Below are 16,680 nucleotides of genomic sequence, written 5' to 3'. Positions count from 1 at the left end.
TCTCTGAAGCCAAAGTGATTTTCAGAAAATACCAATTTACACCACAAACCAGTAGTCTATGAATATATTCTTTAATCACAACCTAATTAACAAAGGGCAGACTCATTTATTTTACTAATTTCATAGGTAGAAAATGGCATCGTACTACAGTTTTCACTCATATTTTTTTATTAAAGAGTCTAATCTAATTTGCATAGATGCTAAAATGAAACTTAGCTTTCCCCCACAATCTTGACATGGGTGGCCCATTAACTTGGTCTGGCAGTCTGGTCTTTCTGGCCAAAGCTTAGTCACCTCTACCTCATGGCCTCATAAATGGAAGCCATTACCACCAACATTCTAAGCAGCAGACTCTTCCCCTCAAGACATACCTATCATACTAGTGACAGAGACAACTCAAATGGAGCCACCAGCAGACCAGCCCCTACTACTCTTTACCTCCCCCATAACTAACTGGCAAGACAAACCAAAAACACTGGGTTAGCATTTAACGGATTTCCACAGAAACTCCAAGTGTTCTTGGTAAGATTTTTTCTCAATTTTCTCTTAGTACCTATATGATATACTTCAATGTAGTACTATTTTCCAAAGTTGCATAGTACTTATAACACAAACTGCTGAGTCTGTATATATACATGCATATCAATTCACACCTTCTTACCTTTATTAAGTTACCATCCCATACACAGCAGTCGCACATACATGCATAAAGCACACAAGCTCTTACCCTTATTATTTATGTTTTCTCACATACACGTTAAAGGATACAGGTATTTCACTGTTACTAGTTCAAAATGGTGACAGCAATAAAACTAACACAAAGTCACAGAAAACTGACCCTTCTGTTCTTCAAATAGAGAGAGAGACAGAGACAGAAAGCACACAGAAGCACACTGCTGTAATCCCTACAATTACACAGAGAACTTGAAGTAACTTGAAGGGCATGTCTTTTGAAAAGTTATCTGCAATATGGAAGGTTCACACAAGGAAAATTGACAGCAAGTTTTTAATTTTAATTTAATGTCAGGAAGACTACTGGTCGTATCCTCAGTGATCCAATGTTGAAGATTAAACCCCCAAAAGCTAGTGAAGTGCTTTGTCCCTTATGCAAATTCACTCCTAGACACACTGGTAGCTCTAAGCTATCTCTCCAGCCTTCATGATCTTCCAGATGCATAAATGGTAGAATAGGAGAGGTGGTGAGAAGTTTAACTTTCAGTGGTTTTAAACTTTCAAGTAAATTTATTGGTGGTAGTCTATAAACGGAACACTGACTTACAAAAGGCAGAAATGGTCTTTAAAAAATAAAAGGCCTCAGCTACCTCACTGAGGTTCTAATAAATAACTTATTTACTGGGTTTCTCTAGAGACGGCACTCTCGATAGTACAATCAGTAACTCACTCAGTCCTGTCCCATAGCTCTTTACAGCAACGAACTCACTTCATTGCCTTTGCTTAAGCTTTCCTTGCCCAACCTCAAAATTTGCCATTTCTATTACAAAATTACATACATTCTTGAAGCTCACCCAGAGAGGTTAATACATCCTGCTTTATGTCATCTCTTTCCTTACAACACAAGCACACATGACCAGGCTTCAAATCAACAACAGTCTTGCCATCTATTCGTTTACATTTGGAATAATGGTATTATGTAAGGAATATACCTAAAATAAGTTCACTGTGCTCAGTAAAAGAATACTGCAGTATGTCTCCTGTCCTCATAGATTCATACCTACATTTATCTTGAAATTCTTATAAAATCCATAATCATTACAATCCATTCAAATACTGTCCAAAGGATTCCCCAAAGCTAAGCACCAAACTGCTTTAACTGATTATATTACAGAGATAAGTATTTTAAACAATTCTTCAACCACTTCTCTGTAATAACCAAAAAAACAGTGGCTCAATCACACCCACTGAGAGAGTTAATTCAGTTAAAAGCCAACCAGTTAAACAAAGCAGCAGTACAATCTGACAAATAGGAGTTCACGAGCAACCAAAATACCCCAGCTAAAACAAACCTACCACACTGTGGAAGGAAACGTACTGGATTTCCAAAGTCATGTTTAATCTTCCTAGAGAAAGCATTCATACACTAGATCATATGATTAAACACTGATGTATTCAAAGAGTTGAAAAAACAAAATGAAGATGGACAGATAGACAGACAGATAGGTTTTTAAAGCTGCATTACCTACCAAGTGCTTCCAATAATCCTCAGTCCTTTGGGATACTGCATTTTAATGAACCAACGACAGGCATCCCAGAGGCTCAACCCACATTTCCTGATTTCTATGACAAAGATTGTCATTAACCTACCCAGATCACCAGGAATGCAGTACCAGTGTGGCCGCACTTAAATAAACCTTTCATCTACTTGAGCAAAACAAAAACACTATGAAACTGGTATGGCAAGTTATACAACTCAGCACTATTATACATTAGTTTCAGATGAGACCGCCTGACTAATCAGCGTACCTGAGACTCATACAGGAAAGCCAAACACGTGGAACTTGCACGAACTTGGAAAAACAAGAACTGATCGAGTCAAGCAATTTTTAGCAGAATAACTTACTGTAAGATTATGAAAACCACCCAATGAATAAAATTCTGGATCAAGTCCTACAGATTATATGTAACTGCTGTATTTCAAAGCAAAAAAGATCTTGATTTTTCAGTAATAAAGGTCTTTACTGAATTCTTCTACAATCTGTAAATTTGTGAATAAAGATCTTTATCATCTTAAATTCCTTTGAAAATGCCCTTAAATAAAATTCTAAATGAAACAAGTCATTTCTAGAATATTGCACTTGTCCTTATTGTAGGAAAAACTTTATTAACATCAGTGATTAAACAAGCAATCAAGGCTCGCATAAAAAGACAGGGATTAGAAAAAAACCAAACCAAACCTCAGCAGTATTCAATTAATCTCTATATATGAATAAGTATATTCATTTACATTAAATATTTTTTCCTTCTAACACATAACTTTCAGTTTGCGGTTCCCAGATATAAAACTACCCCTACCAGAGTAAGATTAAAAAGGGAAAAAATTAATAAGACTGAGCATACCAACATACGACAAGCAACTGGAACTCCTATACATTGCCGGTCCGAATGTCAACTTGTACAAACACTTACAAAACTGACTGGCAGTACCTATGAAAGGTCACCATACATTATTCCCCCAGAGAAGTGAGTGTACAAAACATACAAAACCATGGAAGCACCTGGGTGGCTCGGTCAGTTAAGCATCTGCCCTCAGTTCAGGTCACGATTTCAGGGTCCTGGAATCAAGTCCCGAATCAGGCTCCCTGCTCAGCGGGGAATCTAACTTGTCCCTTTCCCTCTGCCCCTCCTCCCACTCTCTCCCTCTCTCAAATAAATAAAATCTTAAAAAAAAAAACAAAAAACCAAAACCCTAAAAACTTACATAAGAATGTGTATAGCAGCTTTATTTATAATAGCCAAAAAATGGAAATGACCCAGATGTCCATCAATAAGATGAATACATAAATTTTAATATATTCACATAATAGAACACTAAGCAGCAATGAAAAAGAAGAAAGCAACAGTACACGCTACGGCATGGGTGAATCTCACAGATGCAATACCGGGCAAAAGCAGCCTGATACCAAAACTACAATTATACGATTCAGTTTTTATAAAGTTCAATGACAGGCAAGCTAATCAAGAGGGGCTAGAGATCTATCTATGGGGATCAAGATCAGAAGAGGAGATATCTCTGAGGGGACACTAATGAGACGGGGCAAACAAGAGAGCCTACTGAGCTACTGGAAATACTCTATACCTTGATCTGGGTAGGATTTACAAAGATGTTTATACACTTACGTACAAACTCATCTGAGTCCTATTCCATCTTACACTTACTGGCTTCCTGACCTTCAGTAAGTTTCAACCTCTTCAAATCTATCTTTTTTCCTCTCTAGGATGGGGCTAATACCTTTGCTATAGGGTTAATATTAAGATTATAAAACACTGAAAAAATAGGAATTGTTATTACCTCATTTCTTGTTTGAATCAAAGGAGGAACACGGTGAAGGGATTTGTGAATGTCAGTATAAAAAGCACCAGCTGATACTTATACGCAAAAAGAATCAGACACAATAAATTAAAATCTGTGCCAGTCTGATGCCATATAGGATAAAAACAAAAAGTTGAACACAACAAAAATTCATGTGCAGTCACAAGAAAAAAAACTGTATGTATGTAATCTTAAAGATCACAAATGTCTATAACACACCTAGGAAAGACTTCTAGTTGAAGTGATTAGATCAAATAAAAGTAATTCTAACATCTAAAGGTTGGTTATCTTCAGTCATCTGAAAAAGGGCGTTATGCAAAGCAAACAGATAAGAAATTAAAACAGTAATTTTTTCTCTCTTCAATAAAAACTTTCAATTAGTTAATTTATTTTAAAGCCTCTCATACTCCCATTCACTTAAGAGGAGTCAGCATAGGAAAGAGTTCTAACACTAAGGAGAGAATTAGTTCATTCCAAATTGCTCATAATGGTATAACCCTCAATTATAAAAAGCAAACTTCACACTTAAATTACAACTTCGGCAAAAGTATTACATTTTTAACACAGTAATTCCTGGATTTTTCTTACAAAAATGGTCAAAAGTAAAGTTATTAGCACTTACAAGCTGTTCTGCATATAGAAACAACAGCATAAAGCTTTCATACTAAACAAACCAAGATAGAATCTAACTTTTACTGACCAGTGCGATGCCACAATGCTAAAGTAAAAAGCTTAGAATAACCCAACAAGACGGAGTACAGCACATCAGTAATCGCAGTCATTTCAATCTGTGAATTTTTACTACAGCTTCTACAGGTCTTCGAATTTATTCTAACTCAAAATGCTACCTTGCCAAAATACGAAATGCTACTACAAATTTTAAACTACTGTTAAAAACTCCCACAACTGTATAAATTGTATACAGATATTTTCCTTTTCACAATTCTTTTCAGTTCACTGAGAAAATGTGTAGGTAAAAGTAACTGAGATATTCCTACCGTAAGCTGAAGTGTCTGGAACTACTGCTATGTATTAATTTGTGTCAACTTTTAAAAAGCATAACACTTTGATGTTATTTTTATATCTACATTTTTTTTTTCTGGCGTTCAACGGCATACCACCAGAGAAACTAAAGTAAAAATCAGACTTTATCCAAATTCATTTTAAGCTAGGCTTTAATTTTCATTTAAGTTTTATCTTTAAACGCTTACATTTAAATTTTCTAAAGCAAAATCTCATTCAATGAGGCAGCAATCAAATATATTGTTAACAAAATCATTACGATGTTATAGTCCCAGCAAAGGCAGTATGAAAAAATGCATTTTCACACAGAGACAAATTACAGTTTTAAACAATAAGTCATGACTCCCATCATGACATGAATAGAGATGCTTGAAAAGGTTAGAATGCAAAGTCCCTTCAAGGTCAACAGGATTTACTTTTATATTCATGTTACGTGAATTCCTTTATTAAGGTTTCAAAAAAACAATACTTCTGAAAAGCAGTCCCTATGTGATAATGGAAGCCATTTTAAGACTTGTAAATCAACTATTTTACTAAAAACTCAAGTATATAGTAAACAGTAACTGGAATTTAGAAGGGGCTGGGGATGAAGCCAACACAATTGCTTGTAGCTAAAACTGGACAGAGTAAATAACTCCCTTTTTTTTTTTTAATCTCAAGGAATTAAAAAAAAAAGCTAGTCAACTTTTTCAGTTAAAAAACACAACTATACTTGTGTTTGAGCAGAGAATATCTATGCCAAGTTTAGCCTACTGTGAATTAAAATGGCTAGATTTGTAAGGTTTAAAACATACAGGTTTAAAACTATGCTCAATAAATTAAAAGAAAACCACCTACACTTGAAGATGCTCCACAATATATTATAATATGATTCTGAGTCTATTTCAAGAATGCGGGTCTGACTACAACTTTTTCCCAACTTATTCCTCATTCTAGATATTAAAATGAGTCTTTTTCTGTGGAAGTTAATAGAAAATTCTGCCAAAATCCCCTCTGACTATTTTAGTCGTAAGTTTTATTGTTGTTGCTGGTGTTTAGGGAGGGGATGGTGAAAAGAATGCACATTATGTTAAGGTATATAAGATATACTGCAATTTAAATAAATTTAAACAACAAATTTTGGTGCTTATCTCAAATTAATTTTTTCCCCCATTTTAAATAACTCACAAGTGACCAAGGCTTGTTTTGGTGCTAATCTTTAAAGATCAAACTCCAGGAGTCCATAGTTCAGAGAAACTCACGTTTTACAAAAGTGGACGTGGTTGCTTAATACAGAGTAAAAACCACTGTAATCATCACATTTGAGATGGAGAATAAATTATTTTTATTCAGAGTACAGTACCTACATTTTACAGCTACTATCTCAAGTCATCTGAACAGACCTGAAAGGTAAATATTAGCTTCATTTGACAAAGAAACAGAAAAACTGACTTTAAGTGATTTGCCTACAGTCTCATCGCTGGTGGCAAAGCCAAGATTCGAACCTAAGATGTCATACTCCAGATTCCATTTTCTGTCTCTATCCAACCCAATATTTGGTTACAGCATTTGTCACAGAGCTGGCAGGACCGGTCTTCTCCAACCGCTTGCAGGGCATGTTCAAAGACCAGACTTTTTTATTACCTGACTTGAAGAAACTAAGACTCAAAACCAAATTGAACGAAGTCAAGAATAATCAGACATTCACTATTACATGGACCCGTATCTCGGGGTGCCGGGGCTGTAAAACTACCCAGTGCCTGCGTCAGTCCCAGATCCCCTTCAGCTCTGCACTGCTACTGGTCTAGCAGGATCTCCTGAATCCTCCTGGGGCCAACCAGGAGCAGTAAACACTACCCGGTCCTCAGCACGGGCCTGAGAGGTTAAGCTTCTTGCCCAGTAACAGCATTCATTTCCCGTCTCTGATATCACAGTGAATCATCTGGTCAGTTAGATTCTTTTTCACATGCTGCCAGGCAATGTAAACATCCATGTGTAAAAACTTTACACAAAATTTCACAGGGTTCCTGAAGGACCGGTCTGAAGTTTACCAGGGTGCCAAGGCATGAAGGTTTGAGAACCACTGGTGTGGAGGCCTATGCGGGCCCACCCAACAAAGCCACTACATTGACGGTGACCATTATGTGCACTTGTCAATTCGGAAGTCCTAAAAGCCACTCAGGCCCCTCCATCAGCTTGCTCAACCCAAAACTCTTTACCCAGGGCACCTCACGACAGCAATGCCCCTTGCCTGATCAATACAGTCTATTTTCCAAGAGTGGGTAATACTGGTCAGTTATACTGTCTTGCAACAAATGCTGTGCACAGAAAATATGCTCATTAATTGTGAATTTCACTTCTTCTTCCCTTTCTTTCACCATTTCCTCCATTTCATATCAATCCTTTCCTCTTTTCCTACTGCTACTACCCTAGTCTGGGTCTTCATAATTTCGCCATTCAACAACCTTTTCACTGATCTCTCTCATCTATACAATCTCTTCTCCACACTGCTGCCAACCTGATCTTTAAAATAGCTCTTATCTCTCTATGTTGTGACCTGAAACAATTCTTAACACCTCTCCCTAAATTTTAAGGCCTAATTTGTATTCCTCCCAATTTATTTATCCAACCTAATTCCTACCTCGGATGGACACCAGAACCAAATCAGCCTCCATAATTAAACAATCATGAACATCACCAAGTCAGCCCTCCTGCTTCCTAACACTGTACCTGTCAGCTTGACCTCTGATGGTGTCAAACATATGTCATTCCCACATTAAAAACTCTCAAGAGCTCACCATTGTTTATGTAATTAAGTTGAAACTCTTTAAGACGACAGCCATAATACTCCCTGATCTGCCACCAAACTGTCTTTGCTGTCGTCTTCTTACTACAACTGACATGCATCCTGTTCTCTGAGGACAGTGAGCTTCTGGCCCCTCCTCGCAGAGATCACCCTGGCCTTCCCTGGATCTATGTGTTAGTGCTCACCTCGGATTCATACCCCATCATCTCTACCTATTAACATCCTTCTCATCTTTCAAGGCTCTGCTCCTACTTCATCCTTCCTCAATCTCACCTCAGAGAATGAGATCTCTCTAGTCTGTGTTTCCCCAAAACTTTCTTTATACTGCTTAGCAGATACTGTCTTGTATTTTAGTTATATTGGTCCACACACCTTCTCTTTTCGAGCAGGCAGCTCTTAAAGGCAGGGGATTCTGATCTGATCTTTTTTTTTTTTTTTAAAGATTTTTATTTATTTATGTGACAGAGAGACAGCCAGCGAGAGAGGGAACACAGCAGGCGAGTGAGAGAGGAAGAAGCAGGCTCCCAGCGGAGGAGCCCGATGTGGGACTCGATCCCGGAACACCGGGATCACGCCCTGAGCCGAAGGCAGACGCTTTAACGACTGCGCTACCCAGGCGCCCCTGATCTGATCTTTCTGTCAATCCTAATAACTCCCCACACAGAACCGTTCTTGAAATACCAGTTATCATAAATACCAATAAATGGAATATTTTGGGTACATATTCCATTATATATTTATATTGGATATATAAATGGATCCTTGGCAGAAGCCATCAAATACTCTACCTGGCAGATATGGTGAGAAATAAAATAGGTAAAATGACAAATGTGGACTATCTACTGACACCCTTGCCTGAATCCACTCATTCTGCTCTCCCTCCGCAAATCGCGATCATCCTCTCAGCCACTCAGAACGTGTTCCGCTCATTCCTGTTTCCATAAGCTCTGCTCACACTTGCCCCCCCCCCACACTTGCTTACTCCTTTCTTCAACTTCCACAATAAGCTTTTTCAGTAATGATATAAACACATTCACACTCATACCACAATGTCTGTTCTCTAGAAAGCAGCCGGGTGCTCGCAACCAATGTGGAGCCAGCTGCTACCAGTAAGTGTCTGTCTGTCAACTGAAACACTACACTAACACACCTGAACAGATTTCACATTAGATCAGAAAGGCCTGTTGTTGTTCAATTGCGGTAAACTACACAAAGCATAAAATTTATCATCATAACCATTTTTACATGTACAGTTCAACAGTATCAAGTGCTCTCACATTACTGTACAACCAATCTCCAGAACTCTTTTTGCCTTACAAAACTGCAGTTCTATACCCATTCAACAATAACGCCCTTTTCCCCACCCCTCAACTACCTCCTGCCCCTGGCAATCACCATTCCATTTTCTGTCTCTATGAATTTAACTACTCGAGGTACCTCGTAGGAATGGATTCATTCAATATTTGTCTTTCTGTGCCTGACTTATTTCACTCAGCATACTATCTTCAAGGCTCATCCACGTTGTTAGAATTTCCTTCCTTTTTAAGGCTGAATAATATTCCATTGTGTGCACAGACCACACTGCATTTATTCATTCATCTGTCAATAGACACTGAGTCGCTTCCACCTTTTGGCGATTATGGATAATGCTGCTATGAACCTAAGTGTACAACTCAGTGTTTGTTTGGCGATAACTCAAAATCACTCTGGTGGGGGCTGCATGGCGAGAGGACAAAGGTACCTCAAAGGCAAAGAAAGTCATCTTACAAAGCAGGTAAAACTGAAAGACAACAAGTGCCCCTTACAATACTGATGGAGATGGGTTTAGATATATAAAGATGCCAAGGACCAAGAGCTGCTTGCAAAACAAATTAGCACTAGGGCTAACATAAATACATGAATATGTTTTAATACGTGGTATAGACCCAATATTGACAACACTAAGAATGACGGCTATGTACATGTGTAGACACATACACGGCCTCTCCTCCGTTGCTGAGAAGAATCACTAGTCATACTCACACAAATGAACCCTTGCTATGGCTTGTCCTGCAACATATTAGAAAAGTTGTCCTTGACAAAAGCAGCCCCTTTAACGCTGACACTTGTGGTATTATATTTGGGGCTCACGTTCTCCATCAGGCAGTAATACTGTCTTCTCTCTTCTTCTTCCGTATTCCTAGCTCCTCCCATCAACCCAAACATAGCTCACATTCTTAACCCCCAATTTCCAGGATAAGAGGGTAGAATTTATTCTTGATACAGGAAACTTTCTACCGTACACTGAGGATTTGCGAATGACTGCACACAAAGCAGGATCTGGGTCACTCACAGTCAGAAGCTGTCACACTGCCTGCCTCCCAAACCCCTAGAAGGGCAAGATGGTAAGAATTCCTGCCAACAAATCCCTCCCAGGATCCCTATCTGGTCAGCAAAAGCATGGGAGGACAGGGTCTGACAAAGGAAAGAATTTGGACTCAACTTTCCAAGAAAGATCTTTCTGGATAAGGCAGCAGAGGATACTGATTAAGAGCACACAGTCTGGAGGCAGTGTTGAGATTCAAACAGTGGCTCCCCACACTCTAGCTGCGGGACTTTTAGGCAAGTTACCTAACCTCTGTGTGCCATCTGCAAAATAGAGGTAATAACCATACCCTCCTCATAGTGCTGCTATCAGGTTCTAAGTAAATGAGTTAATATTAATGAAGCACTTAGAACAATGCTTGTTCCAAGGTAAGCACTAGAGATAAAAGAGTGTGTAAAATAAACAGGCAGTTTACGTTCTATGAAATCGACACAATAAAGTCCTGGTACCTCAACCAATTTTTAAATGTGTACATTCCTCAATATACATGGGCATAACCACAAATTAAATTATTTGTAACTAAAAAGTCAGTAAAACTGTACTGCGATGATGCATGCCCAGAAAACCGTGCGCCTTCATTCGTTAATTACAAATGAATATTGTTTTAACAAAGAAAACAGATATTACTCATAAATGTCTATTTACTACTTAAAATATTACTTGCTAGCTTCATATTTGTTTACATTTTTCTAATTAGCCAATTCCAACTTCTGGCAAAACGGAGTATGAGAACTAAGCTACATGACTTTTCACAACACTGGCAGATACATACAGAAAGGACCTGAAGCCAAATTTTCCAATGCTCAAATGCATTCCATTTAATAATACATGCTCAATACTATGCTGTCTCCTCAATGTATTTTGTGCAAATGTTACATTTCAGTTATACAAAAAATTTTAATTCAGTACAAAACTCTTTCTTCTATGACAGTGACCTCTAAACTATAAGCAATAAAAACCCTCCTAGGATTCTTTTCTCTTAAAAAAATTAAAGATTTCTTTTTGAAATGGCACTAGGATTTGAAGTGTTTTTAAAGTCTGTTCTTATCTTCACTACCATAGATCTCAGTGATACACCTGACATGGTACAATATCAATGAAACAATATCACATACAGAAGTAGTTATTCAACCATCCTTTTCTAAGTAATATGTCAGGGCGCCTGGGTGGCTCAGTCTTTAAGGGTCTGCCTTTGGCTCAGGGCGTGATTCCAGGGTCCTGGGATCAGGTCCACATCAGGCTCCCTGCCCCGCTGGGAGCCTGCTTCTTCCTCTCCCACTCCCCCTGCTTGTGTTCCCTCTCTTACTGGCTCTCTCTGTCAAATAAATAAATAAAATCTTAAAAAAAAAAAAAAAAAGTAACGTGTCTGTTTTGACAAACAAATTAAATTAACTACCCTGTAGTTTTAAAATACAAAATATCCAGGGGCGCCTTGGTGGTTCCATCAATTAAATGGGTGCTTTCGGCTCAGGTCATGATCCCAGCATCCTGGGATGCAGCCCCGTGTCAGGCTCCCTGCTCAGCAGACAGCCTGCTTCTCCCTCTCCCTGCTGCTCTGCCTACTTGTGCTCTCTCTCTGTCAAATAAATAAACTCTTTAAAAAAATAATAAAAAATACAAAATATCTGTATTTTTTTAAAGAGTTTATTTATTTGACAGAAAGAGAGGCAACGAGAGAGGGAACACAAGCAGGGGGAGTGGGGGAGGGAGAAGGAGGCCTCCCGCTAAGCAGAGAGCCCAATGTGGGGCTCGATCCCAGAACGCTGGGATCATGACCTGAGCCAAAGGCAGACACTTAATGACTGAGCCACCCAGGCTCCCCCAAAATACCTGTATTTTTTTTTTAATTAACCACATTAATGCTGTCAACTTTGGGATCTTAAAAATAATGTAATAGAAAGCTATAAAACAAAACAAAAAACCCTCAAATAGTCCCTTAGGGCCCTCAGAGAAACCAAAGTTTCTCTTATTATCTTTTGTAAATCAATTCTGAACATCTAGTTTTCAGAAAATTCAAAATAATTCTCTAAATTATTTTCCTTAAAGTTTAAAACTTGCAAATACTGCTTTATGTCCTTCCTAACATTCATACCAATTCAAATAAAATTTCATGTTAAGACACTTTTAGTTTGATACTACATTATTACATTGAAGGAAACCTTAAATAAGTTAGCTTTTCTTCTCTGGTTCTACATCTACAAACACACTTTTTTATTTGATTATCTTAATACTAATCTAATGTGACTGCCAGATTCTCATATGCTGAATTACTACCAAGCTTATAATTCTGGATTGTATTAGGTATCGCATATATGCCAGAACACACATTACAGAACATTAATACATCATTATTCCATTCTATTTGGGCTTTTTATTTTTTTAGAGGAAGGGAGGGGCAGAGAGAGGGGCAGAGAGAGTTTAAGCAGGCTCCATGCAATCTCACAACCCTGAGATCATGACCTCATCCAAAATCAAGAGCAGGACGCTTAACCAACTGGGCCATCCAGGCAGCCCTCTATTTGTTCTTTTTTTAACAAAAAAGATAGATATCTCCCTAGCCCACGACTTACATACTTTTCTCCCTTTGCAGTTACACACACACACACACACACCCGACACAGTTAAAAATCTCTTCTGGAATATTATTTAGCTAAGCAGGAAAATTTATGTATGGTAGATTCCAAATATGCTTTTTAACACTTACAAAATATAAGTAACACCACTGGATAAAGTACATGAAGGTACTATTTCAGAAATAACAGCCTATAAGCCATTAACCATTAACTTATATTCTATTTCACTACAGGCACTAAGCAGAAAAGATAAATATTTAATATCCTCCTATGGTCAATAAATTTGAATTATTTCAACGGTCACTGCAAATACATTAGCAAATGCCTCTAGGTATAACCCCACAGGTTAGTCAACAATTTTCAAGGGACAAAGTCACTAGTAGAATTGAAGTTTATTCAATGCCTCTGATCAAATATTCCTTTAAAATTTATGTTTTTATAAATAAAATCAGTGCAAAATTTCTACTTATGCCCCTTCTGGTCCATATGTTTCATTCTGCCACATGTAACACCCTTCCTAGAATGTCAAAAATGATGAATGAGTCTTTCCATACCACGAATATCTCAAAGATGATCCCCAAAACCCACACTAAGCGGTAATGATTTATGTTGGCATGCTGAAAGAAGCAACCAATGTAAAATTATGAGGACAAAAGATCCCTATCCTCTCTTCCATTAAGAATCGGAGTCTTATTTGAAGCTTTTATTACAATACAGTGTTAAGAAGGAGTGCCTGGTGGGCTCAGTCAATAGAGTACGTGACTCCTGATGTCAAGGTTGTGAGTTTGAGCCCCACGTTGAGGGTAGAGTTCACTTTTAAAATAAATAAATAGGGGCGCCTGGGTAGCGCAGTTGTTAAAGTGCCTTCGGCTCAGGGCGTGATCCTGGCGTTCCGGGATCGAGTCCCACATCAGGCTCCTCAGCTATGAGCCTGCTTCTTCCTCTCCCACTCCCCCTGCTTGTGTTCCCTCTCTCGCTGGCTGTCTCTCTGTCACATAAATAAATAAAATCTTTAAAAAAATAAAATAAATAAAATAAAATAAATAAATAATTCCAAGTTAAGAAAAGTGAAGGAAGATATTCAACTTGAGTTCCACCAGACAAAACAATCTTCCTAGAAAAATGTGTTTCAAAAACCCATTTTGGGTTGACTATTTGGAACCTGGGACACGCTCATAATGACAGTGTTATAAATGGTTATTACGTTGCCTCACACCAGCAACAAAAGCCTTTTTAATACATATATTCTGTTCGTATAGCACTAGAGTATGTTTACAGTTCTGTAAAAGCTAACAGGCATGAGGAAAAACATTTCAATAAGAAAATTCAAGAGCCCCCATCAGGGGTTTCAGGAATCCACCGTCCCTCCAACCCGCAGCAGTGGGACAGAGGACATGCCTCCCCTCTGCTGGAGAGTAAGAGAATATGGCGTCTCCCACTGAGTGGGGCCAGAGGGGAGGCACCTCAGGGATGCAAGAAATGGTGTAGGAAAGATAATGGGCAGGGAAAGGTGGGAAGGTTTAAGCAGGGCTGAAGACCAAGACGGGGCTTGGAGATTTGAGGGCAGGTGCCAAGCTTGAGAGAAGACCACCATAGGGAAGGAACAGTGAGTGCAGGCAGAGCTAAGCAGTGGACACTTTCCAGCCCCGGGGCCAGCCTGCGGCCTCTCTTTCATCTCACCTTACCTGCTACCTTTACCCAGACTTTCGCTCCTCCTCTGGCCGGCTACAAAATAGAACACAGCCTCTCTTATGTCTCTATCAACAACACACCCTCTAGATCTCCAAGGATTTCTTACTGCTAGCAACACAAAAGACTGTTAAATTGATTAATGGTAATAAGCCTTTTCTGGAGGAAGACGAGGCTCCAGTCCAGGAACTGGGACAAGCTGGGGAGTGGAGGAAAGATGATGGCTTGTCCGCAGACCAGCGCAGAGAGAAAAGTGGGGCTGAGGGGAGTGGAGGTTCCAACAGCAGTGGGGCAAGAACTCCCAAACTGCGGGAAGTCTTACAAAACAATTGTGTAAATCACGACCTGCCTATTAACAAAACTTCAGCCATTCAAAAGACAAAATATAGTTCTGAATAGTATAAAAAATAAACACTTAACTGTCTCAAGAAGACAGTTAATTTATTTAATGTAAAATGTGTTTCAAGTGGAGTTACTATTAACATACTCTTTTCAACTGCTGATGCCAAAGCTGCAGTTTCGTAGTAAATTACAGTGGCCAAGATAATCTATGAGTAATTTACCGGCCAAGTTCTTTAATCACACCTGGAAACATTTAAGCCTGTCATGCCATGTATGCTAATGGTTAGGAAGCACGGCCTGCAGATTAACCACATCTGAAAAGTTAAATTATCATTTCATACAACTCCAAAGGATCACAAATAATGCAATATGGTTACTCCCCAGGGGTAAAAAGGCAATGTGTGACATATGGGAATAGAGGGATAAATAATCACTCCAAAGACCTTCACAGACAGTTTTTTCAAAGAATTTGTAAACGTGCCATGCATGGTTTATAAATTTTTTCTCTGCTCAGAAGTTGTCTTCATATTTAGAAATGTAATTTTTCAGCCAGATAAAATTTCAAAGCAATTTTTAAGAAGTATACTTAGTGTAATTTTTTTCCACAGGATTAACAGCACATGCACCCAACCACTGCCCCCGTACGCAGCACCTTCCCTCCTTACAGGGGGAAAGGAAGCACTACGAAACCCAGTAAGCACACAAACAATTAGCAACAGTTTGATAGCAACTAAACCTGGACTTATAGAAATACATATAATGCTTGGACCCAGTCCAAGTAACTTGTAAAATCCTATTAAAATGATTTATCACTCATAATTTAGATTTGTTGTAGCTGTAAACTCCTAAATGTAATACAAGCATTTAATCCCTCTCACAAATAATCTATAATAAATGCCAATTTAGTCTGCCTAGTATTGTCTGCTACTGCTCTCCAAATCACAGATTTGTGATGATGATGATGATGATTCACCAGGATCTGAAGGAACTCTATTCTAATACTCTCAAAATTTGTTTAAGTGACTGAGACAAAAGAATCCAGTTACTTTGCTTAAGTGTCAAAGGAGACTGCAACAAGTGATTTCAAGGTCACGGGCCAGCTAGCAGAAGCAAAGCTGAAGTTAGCAGGCAGTCAGGACCAGGGCTCTATGTCTACCATCTTCTCCCCACACCAAACCGCAACTCCCACCCGCCCCCACTGCTCATGTCCAAATACAAAGAACGGCAGGGCTTGCTACTGTCCCATGAAATGACACTTCTAAGGGGGTTACCCTCACTATGAAGAGTTAGAATCCATGGTACTGTATATACACCACTCTAATCAAGAAATAGTCAAGTCATCTGTGTTCATAAACAGAGCTTGACAGGGTTTCTTCTGACACTGTGAAGTGTATAGAAATTACGATGAAATCCTAACTGTAAACATTTAATAATAAAATGTTAAATCAGGAATAGAACATTTTCACATGTGTCTCCTTCAAAGCTGTAAAGACCCTGCTTTTCTGGCCCTCACTCTGGCCCCACCACCGCACCTGCCATGCTGACCTGTACAATGACTTTTTAATAACTGTTTACAGCCACTGGGCGTAAATATCAAAGTGCTTGCTAAACATTAATTACTTCTCGTAACATCCCTATTTATAGAGATAAGCCAACTAACTCCTGGTAACATCCCTATTTGCAGAGATCAGGATACTAAGACTCAGATTAAAACGACTGTGCCTGTACTGAGCACAATATTTTTATATTGCTAAAGCTTAAAATTCTGGTTACTGGTGAAACGACTACCAATCTGAACATGTGCTACCGGCCATTTTCCTTTAAAAAGCTAAACACTGGGCGCCTGCGCGGCTCA

The 16,680-nt window shown here is 38.7% G+C and overlaps 1 protein-coding gene across 6 annotated transcripts in view; it reads right to left on the bottom strand.

Moving 5' to 3' along the window:
- Positions 1–16,680, bottom strand: part of NCOA2 (nuclear receptor coactivator 2) — a 280,557-nt gene that overhangs the window by 204,492 nt on the left and 59,385 nt on the right. Inside the window, exon 1 of one of the 6 annotated variants that reach the window (XM_045810208.2) lies at positions 2,202–2,312. The exons of the other annotated variants lie outside the window; for them this stretch is intronic. The gene's annotated coding sequence lies outside the window, so the exon portion shown is untranslated. Of the gene's footprint in view, positions 1–2,201; positions 2,313–16,680 lie in introns of those variants that run through there. 6 annotated transcript variants of the gene reach the window in all.

The sequence above is a fragment of the Ursus americanus genome, chromosome 9 (assembly GCF_024610735.1).
Source record: "Ursus americanus isolate L20-20 chromosome 9, mUrsAme1.1.p, whole genome shotgun sequence".
Lineage (NCBI taxonomy): Eukaryota > Metazoa > Chordata > Mammalia > Carnivora > Ursidae > Ursus > Ursus americanus.
This window is presented reverse-complemented; position numbering and strand designations above follow the sequence as displayed.